The sequence below is a fragment of the Pygoscelis adeliae genome, unplaced genomic scaffold, assembly GCF_000699105.1.
Source record: "Pygoscelis adeliae isolate BGI_AS28 unplaced genomic scaffold, ASM69910v1 Scaffold141, whole genome shotgun sequence".
Taxonomy (NCBI): domain Eukaryota; kingdom Metazoa; phylum Chordata; class Aves; order Sphenisciformes; family Spheniscidae; genus Pygoscelis; species Pygoscelis adeliae.
Window position 1 is genome coordinate 3,341,569 of NW_008824231.1, and position 8,662 is coordinate 3,350,230.

Consider the following 8,662-nt stretch of genomic DNA (forward strand, 5'->3'; position numbering starts at 1 on the left):
GGGGGGGGGAGGGGGGGAAAAAGCTACCTCTTACCCAGTTTTACTCAGCAAAAGGAGAATTCTTGCACTTTGTAGCCAGGAGAAATACAGCAGTCAATTAGGAAGAGCTGAAAATATTTTTGAGGAACAACTGAAAGCCATTTACTTATTCTCCTTAGTTTTCCATTCCTAATAGATGGCAATCATAAATGGTTCCAGAGATTTCCTTCACTGTGCATTACTTCAAACATTCAGGTACCTCTATATAAGAAAGATTAGCAACGGTTGCTGTCTTTGCTCTCTTCTAACTAGACGAGCACTTAGGGATATTATTTCCATGCAAAAGAGACAGAAACCTGACTGCATCTGGCTTTTCCCCCATCTAATTTGCATGAAATCAATATTTTGCAACCCAGAGGTTGGCTATTCTGTGTTTTTGTTTCCTTGAAAGGGGGAGGTGCAGAAAAGGACTTACTGGGGATAACTGCAAGGAGGGGACCAAGATTTTCCATCTCTCAGGACAGTTTAAAAAGAAAGAGATTGTAATTCTCATGAAACATATAGCATTTACAGCCCTGGAAACTGGAGTCCTAGAAAAACATGGCAATGGCAGTGCCTAAATTCCAGTCACTTGTGGGGCTGTCCTGGAATGACCACGCTTATGGACAAGAGCATCATTCATTCTCCAGAACCAGTCCTCTGTGCCTTTGTTCATCGACAGCTTAATGCTCTGAAGAGGAAAGGAAAACGGTTTCCCACAGACACACACACGCAACTCGTACGGCCAAAATCAGAATTCCAAGATAGTTAAAATACTTTTCCCCATAAGATTTTCCTACTTATTCTCTGCTGCTCTTTAAGTCTCTCTACTTGATACCTTTGATAACGTAAAGCATCACCCATTCTTGGATTTGGTCTTGATTTCAGCCCTGTGTGCAAAGGGACCTGTGGAAACACTACACACAGACCAGATAAGGACTACTACTGCCTGCATAGCTTCTACTCCTGTACACCCACAAATATGTGAAGTGCACCTCCGTGTCAGAATATGACTGAGCCCAAACTGATGACAGAGAGAAACACATATGGTCAAGTCTTCACACAGTGACAGTAAAAAGATTAACTGTTTAATTTCACTGCTGTATCACCAGTTCACATCTAGCCCAGTCTTTTGTGACCACAGGTCAATTATCTGCACCAGCTAGTGGCTTGTGCAATATGGTCTGTAATTTAATAGCAGCCACAGTCCAGTGCACTGGGAAGGAAAGCTCACATCACAGAAGACATCTCTGCATTTGCTATGAATTAGTCTTCTTATGGGCAGTCCCATGAGAAGAGTCAACGGCCAGTCTGAAACAGGAATACTTATCCCCATACCTCACTAAGTGAGGATGGCGCTGACCGGCAGGGCAGAGAGTCTTCAACTACCCTGGAGGTGCTTAGGCAGAGGTTTTTTCATGATTTAGTGCTTCCAAACTAGTATCGCTCACTAGCTGAGAAGTCCCTTAAAAGCAAAAGTAAAAAAATTGCTTAAATGAGTGCTTAAATTTTAAAAAGTTATGCTGCTCTCTAAAGCCAGCTCTTGTTGAACATGTGTTACACATAACCAAAGCCTGACACACTTCCTGCGCTGGCAGGGAGATAGCAATGGAAAAGCTCAGAGGCTAGTTTTAGTGATTTACAGCACAGGATGGGGGGGGAAATCACATCTTTCTTCAGTATGTTTTTCTACTATCAATATACATGTCCTACATAAAACAAGTCTAAGCCACTTTGCACTAAAGCTAGACTAAAGTAACACAAAGGTGGCAAAGTCAGTGACTGGTATTTCAGTTAATCCTGCCCAACATCACCTGAGGGACAGGATTTACCTCAATTTTAGAGGTCTACATCTGGAGAAATTTCCCTGAACTCACTTCATAGTCAGAGGAGAAACACAGTAGGTTTTCAAATGAGACAAAACTACACCTTTACTGGAGCACAGCTAAAGCTGGGATCCACTCTGAGAAATTAGTTGCTGCCCCTCAAATAATGTTCACAACATCCAGCAGCAAGGACTTCTCCAGCTCAGCTACATGATGTTCTCACCTAACACGGGCATTTCCTTAAAGCAGAGATAAGTCAGATCATAAATGACCTATTTCTTTCCATCGACTACAAAGAAATTGTGGTTGGCTAGCTTGAATGCAGACTTGCTCAAACAGATTTCATCCAGAAAACCTAAGGAGGCAGCGATGGCATCCATTTACTGTCTTGGAAGGAAAAGGCTCCTTCATATACCTTTTGTCATGCATCAGTTACGTATCTTACAAAATAAACCACATGGGCTTGTCTACAGTCTCCAACCATACACACAATGGATAACAAATTAAGGTTACGCAAGCAACTCTGTTTCTTCCCTTTTCTAACGTTCAAGTCCTGGGCATGCTATGATAATGCTCTTGCATCTCATATATAAACCCATTGCAAATCCACCAGTTCCTTGTATATTAAAGGAGAAAATTATTACGGAGGGAGCAAACAATCTGGGAGGATGGGACACATGCTTGTACAATATTTTGCTGGACCTCAGAGTAATAACAGGAATTGTGGATCTTACTGTTGCCCTCAAAGGGGAGAATGGTTTAATGGTCACAAACAGCAACGCCAAGAACAAAGATTTGAATCACTTTTTCTGAGGGCTGAACAACTGAGAAGGTGATGTATGGGTCTGCTGTACTGGTTTCCTCTGTCCACAGAATGGACTAGAAGCAAGAAGCAACATAAGAAAGCCAACATATGAGTTTCCATCCTATGATTCAGGTTTTTGCTGTATACAATCCAAAACCAAACACAACAGACCTTAACAAATTTTCAGGCAAAGGTACTGTTCATAAGGGAAGTGGCAGCAGGCTCTGCTGGCCACATCCACTGCTTCCCAACTGCAGATGGAAGGGATCCAACCCTTTTACAACAGCTACTCCAAAGCTTTGAACGTGGTAAACTTCAGGCATTATCCTATAAATCAACAGCTCACTCAAAATGAAAGTCCCCACTGATAAAGGCTAGAGGATTGGCAAGAAGACTTGAGAGACGTACTATAAACTGCACAGACATATCTGCCCATAGGCACAGGAGAAAATACCACCTATAGGACTTAGGAGCAAGTATCTCACTGTACTTTAATAACCACCAAGTTCCCAGATCTGTAAGAGATATTTATGCACCTCAATCCCTTTGGCAATGTTGGCTCTAAGGTGTTTTTAATATCTCATCCCAAATTGCAAAGTATCTATGAATTTCCAGCTCATTTTCACTTTCAACTACTTCTATTCAATTCTGTTCTTGCCTGATCTATAACTTATGTTAAAACATATGGCAGTGTATTTGCTAAAATTTCCCTCAAAAAGTGCATTCCCTAAATCAATTCTAAACAGCTTCAGATTTGAGATCAGGAAGGGGGTGGAGGGGAGAACCTAATAGTGCTTTGTTGTTTTTCTGTTGGGGTTTGGGTTTTTTTCTTCTTTTTTTCCTATGAAGCTAACTGAAGCGGCCGAAAGTTATTTAGAGTTAGTTTATGAAGTGAAAATTCTATATATTGTCATGGAAAGGCAATTTAATCTTAGTTCCAGATATTTAAATGCTCAATATACATTAAAAAAAACACCCTTCATAAATGTTATTATCAAATACTTCGGTAAAAGATTTAGGAAAAATACTGCACGTGCATTCAGTAGGAATCCCCAGTGGTTGTCTCATTTACCTCATTACACACATGTGTGTGCACACACACAGAGTGTTAATTGCACTCCAAAAGAAAACTGCAGGCACAGACCGCAAGAAATTATTTGGGTCCTTCCCCTGGCTCCCTCCTCCCGATGGACGCCTACTATTCTTCTAAAAATTCCCCACAGAAAAAGGGAATGCTAATTGTAGCTATCACAAAGTGTTTTTCCATCGTCACAGAAATTTAATTCCTAAATTTGAGTCAATACACACGCAGAGGCAGAAACCAAGTAGAGGTAGGAGTGCTGATGGATCCACGTAACAATTCATTCTAGCAAGGAAAATTTAAATACACATCAAGAGCATAATCCAATAATTGGCAGATCCACTTCAAAATCCTGAAAAGCTTATTTTCAGCCTCTTAAAGCTAACCGATGCAACACCTTCCTGTGAGAACACCATGTAGCCCAGGCACTTGTCTCCCATACTGCAGAGTTACCACAAAACGCATTACTTCCCACTTCAGGGCTTATTCTCTTACATTTTTCCAGGAACAATGTGGGACTTCTTTTTGTCCTCAGAAGAAATAAGGTGCTTAGCTCAAGTCTCAGTACCTGTTAAGACTTGGAAGTTTGTGCTGTCTTGTGCCAATCAAAGCTGCACAAGACGCTTAGACATGTAAGGAAAGGGCTAGAACATAGAACACACTTGTGCCACTGTATCAGTTAATGGTATGACCTCATCTGCAATATCAAAGGCAAGGCCACATCTCAGAAAGATCAAAGAAAATAGTAAGAACAATCAGGACCTTGAAAAATCTCTCACAGAACTGACAAAAAAAAAAAACTTGCAGAACTGTCCCATGACAGAGACGTTAATTTGGAGAAAACTGGACAAAGAATGATAAGCCCACAGAGAGAGGACATCTGTTCTCCTCAAAACCTGAAAGAAATCGGTGTTAGCTGATCACCACCCATAATAAATCTTCCATTTAGGAGCTAGCACTAGGCTCCAAGAGCAAGCCTGGGGAGCAAACAGTAACACACCAGCACCGACAGCGATTGATTTGAGGACAGGTTGTGGGACTGCAGTTGCACTGGCAATACCAACACAAGAGGCTGTCCACAGGTAGAGGACACATCTTCATCCCACCTCCCAGGCTTGTTCTCCAGCATCAAACTCTCTCAGGAATGAAGAAAGAAATGGTTAATGCATGAATTCCTCTAGGAGAGATAAAGTCAATCTGTACTAGTGGAAACTGCCCCTTTCTCCCTATACCCTAATAGAAGTAGAACCATGGGAATGCATTTTCTCTAGGTCTGCTTACCATTGACAAGCAGTCACTCAAGTGTAAAGGCAAGAACCAGCTTTATGCCTACACACAACTCCATCACAGCCACTCACACCACCTCTGCAAGAGCAAGGTGTAGCACGGCAGGCTTATGCTGAATTCAGGCCCAACAGAGCTGATGCAGGTTAAGAGCAAGAAGCATTTTGCCAGCAGAGGCATGTGCTCACACTTGGCCTGCAGTGCCTTTATTCTAAATAAGTAATCATCTGCTTTACCACTCTCCTCAAACACTATCCTAAAATGAAAGGGGAGCAGCATTTGTTCCAACCGTGGCAGAACTTCAATTTGCTTAGAAATAAAAAAATAAAAAAAAAAAAAGAAGAGGGCAGCTGTGAAGAAATCACTCTGCACATTATAGGAACTGCAGCACAGCAAGGAAGTATGGGCTTCTAATGGCCTCCAGTACACAATACATATGCATCTTCTGCCTGAAAAATATATCATGCAGCTAAGTAAACATTCTTCTGCGAACGCTGGTTTTGATTGCTAGTGGGTACAGAGGCCCTGTTGGATGGGGAACCACACAAGCCTAGGAGAGCTGGAATCCCTGCCCAGACAGCTTACAATTCACACAGATAAGGTGACAAAAGGGGGGAGAGAGTCACAAGACGAAATGAGCGTTACAAGGAAAACAAGATGAGCCAACTTAACCACCGGGAAGGAAAGACAACCTCGAGTCTAGAAAAGAAATGTAGCTTCGTTCTCTACTTCTAAAGGTAATCCCCAAGTGTCGCAAAAACTTTGAAAAGGCAGTTGAGTTGTGCATCAAAACTGGAAAAAGAAACCCACTTATGCAAACTTCAGTAAAAAAATTAAATAAGAAAATAGAGTAAGTTTGTGTAAATTTTTTTTATAATATTATACAAACAGTTACAGCCGTAGCAGTATTTGCAATCTTATGTATATTCGTATCAATGAATCACTTAGCCTCAGCCTAAAAACTATGTTTTCTATATGCTGGAGTAACTGAACACCCCAACTTCACAGGGGAAAAACTTCAGATGTATTACAAATTTCTTTACCCAGGCATGTTCTGAAGATTACTTTTTGTATCCATAGGTAAAAGGTGTAAACTATCATTAGATTGCACATAAACTACTGATTAATTTTCAAATCTTAGCTTAATATTGGTTAATAAGCTGCCTTTAGAAAGAAACATTCATGTTCTTGCCACTTATGAACAGGTGGACTTTCTGTTATTAATTATGGACTACTGAGACAACACTCACGGGACAAAAAAATTATCATGGTTGTCAAAGGAATTAGTTTTGCATTTAGAGGTTTTAATGCAATTTTACTGTGTTTAGATTTTACAAAGATGCTCAACCACAGCTGAGAAATGCTAAAAGTCATTACTAGAATGTACCAATACCAACAGTTTTATACTCAGGGATGTTTTTTTAAAGCACAGGTATATCAGCAAACCCCTTGGTTTCATAACAGGAACATACAGATAGCTTTCAAAACTCCTGTGACACTGAACTTCAAATTTATAATTAACTAATCTAATAACAGGCTTAAAAGAGTCTTCTTTGGACCTTTTTATGTCAGAGCAATTTATTGTGACAGAAGATTATTTTTATCAGATTGGAGATAGAAATCTTTCTCTGAAAGAAGATACTTCCAAGGACTCAATGTTTACAAACAAGCAGGAGTTCTCAAGAGAGAACATCTCTTACATATACACACAACAGAAAAAAAAGGATATACAACTGGCAGGTTGAGGATTTCACTTACTTAAAGCACTTAAAAGAAAATGGAGTTCCTTTGAAAATTCATCTCCAAGTGTGGGTTGCAGTCAGCTTTTTGAAGATTAAACAACTTTATAAAGAAGGAAATAGTATGGTAGAGATTAAACTTCAGTTTCACCTGTTTGACTTTGGGTCCTTTCATGCTTTGGCTACATAAAATTTGGCATTAACCTGCAAGCTGACGTCATTTTACCATATCCAAACTCACAGGAGCAAGAAATGTCCTCTGAAGGAGGCCACTATATATATATATTTTTCCTTTTTAGGACAAAACATACATACCTTTAAATCTGGAGAGAAGTTGTCTGCCGAGGTGGAGACCGAGTCGGACGATATAGCAGAAGCAGATTTGGTGTGAGCAGAATGGTCCGAGTGAGAAGTGGAAGCGCTATAAAGAGAAATACCACAGTGTATCAAAACCGTGCTCAAGAACGCTCAAAAGCCAACAAGTACGGCCACTCGCTTACAGTCATATCAGGCATTTTTCACTATTTCCACCCTTTCCATTCTCAGTTATTCAGCCCTCAGCAATGGTTTAAGAGAACTGTTTTACTCGCCATTGCCACAGATTAGCAAAGCGCACACAATTCATTACCAAATCTCAGCTCAGACTGAGCCAACATTATCACGATCACACACTTGATCAAATCCTAAATCACAGAAACTAAGGGCCTCCATTTCAGGCTTTCAGATGGGAGATATTAGTGCGCGGCAAGGAGATGAAAACAGACAGACTCCTGAACACACGCCAGCACAATTCCAACCGCAGCTTTACAACAGTGGAAGAAACTCAGAATAAAAACTCTTCCCATCACACATAACTTTCCTCCTTCAGGTATAAGTACAACCCTCAGGAGAATTAAAAAAACTCTCTCAGCATACCTCTCTGGTGATACAAAGTGTGATTTGCTAAATAGCAAAGCAAAACAGTTACCTTCTTTTTCTATACTTTTTTTCTAGTACAGCTGTAAGCAATTAAAATAAGCTTATTTTATAGCATTTTTATGCTGCGACCTCTCCTACAACCATAATTGCTTAAAATTAGCATTTGATAATAATGCTCTTAAAACCCCAGATGACTGTAAAGAAAGTTCCTCTGTGGTACAACGTTACTCCCTGAAGCCACAGTACAGCAGTGAACGCTACCCGTGCCAATTAATTCCACACTCTTAGCGACCCCAGAAAGGCTTTACCTGGGTGTAAAGACACTCTTCAGGATCAGCTATCAGGCTTGCAAGCCTAGCCTTGGCTGAAGCAGAATACCAGCAGGAGTATTACCATTACTGCTTGTATTAATTAGACATGTAACGACCTAGAAACAGCTATATCTGAGCTTCCAAAGGGCCTGGAGATCTGTTAATTGTCTGAAAATTGTTTTGCTGCTGGTAAACAGCCACCGAAAGGCCAAAATGTTCCATTTTTATTTCTGTTCTTCAGAGTTTGGCAAAGTATTGCACAGGCAGTGTTAAAAACATGAAAGACTACAGCAAATTTGGGCTCTTGCTGGGAGTCAGTCCTTTCTCTCCAAGGATTAAAGAGTATTGGCAACTCTCTCATCCTACAAAGTAGAAACTTAGAAATGGAACCTTTGGGAACAGTAAAAAATTATTTAAAATAAATTATACTGGTGTGCCAATTGAATAGCACAATTCCACTGAATGCATTTGTTGTACATGGTTCAACAGCTAATCACTCAGCTTTCCAACTTGCTCAACTCTTGCAGTGTTGCTGGGTAAACTCACGTCATTTTGGATGGACAGTGGCACTTGTGCACACAACGCTGCTCACGCTGCAACAGCCCCAGAATCTCCGTCCCAGGCAGAAAATAACACTAAAATAACAAGAACTGAATCTGCAAAGCCTCCTGTTCTTAGGG

The 8,662-nt window shown here is 40.5% G+C and overlaps 1 protein-coding gene across 1 annotated transcript in view; it reads right to left on the reverse strand.

Annotated features, from left to right (window-relative positions):
* Window positions 1-7,174, reverse strand: part of MTMR2 (myotubularin related protein 2) — a 43,001-nt gene extending 35,827 nt beyond the window's left edge. The window contains exon 1 of the mRNA XM_009334858.1: window positions 7,069-7,174. The gene's annotated coding sequence lies outside the window, so the exon portion shown is untranslated. The remainder of the gene's footprint in view (window positions 1-7,068) is intronic.
* Window positions 7,175-8,662: the final 1,488 nt, after the last annotated feature.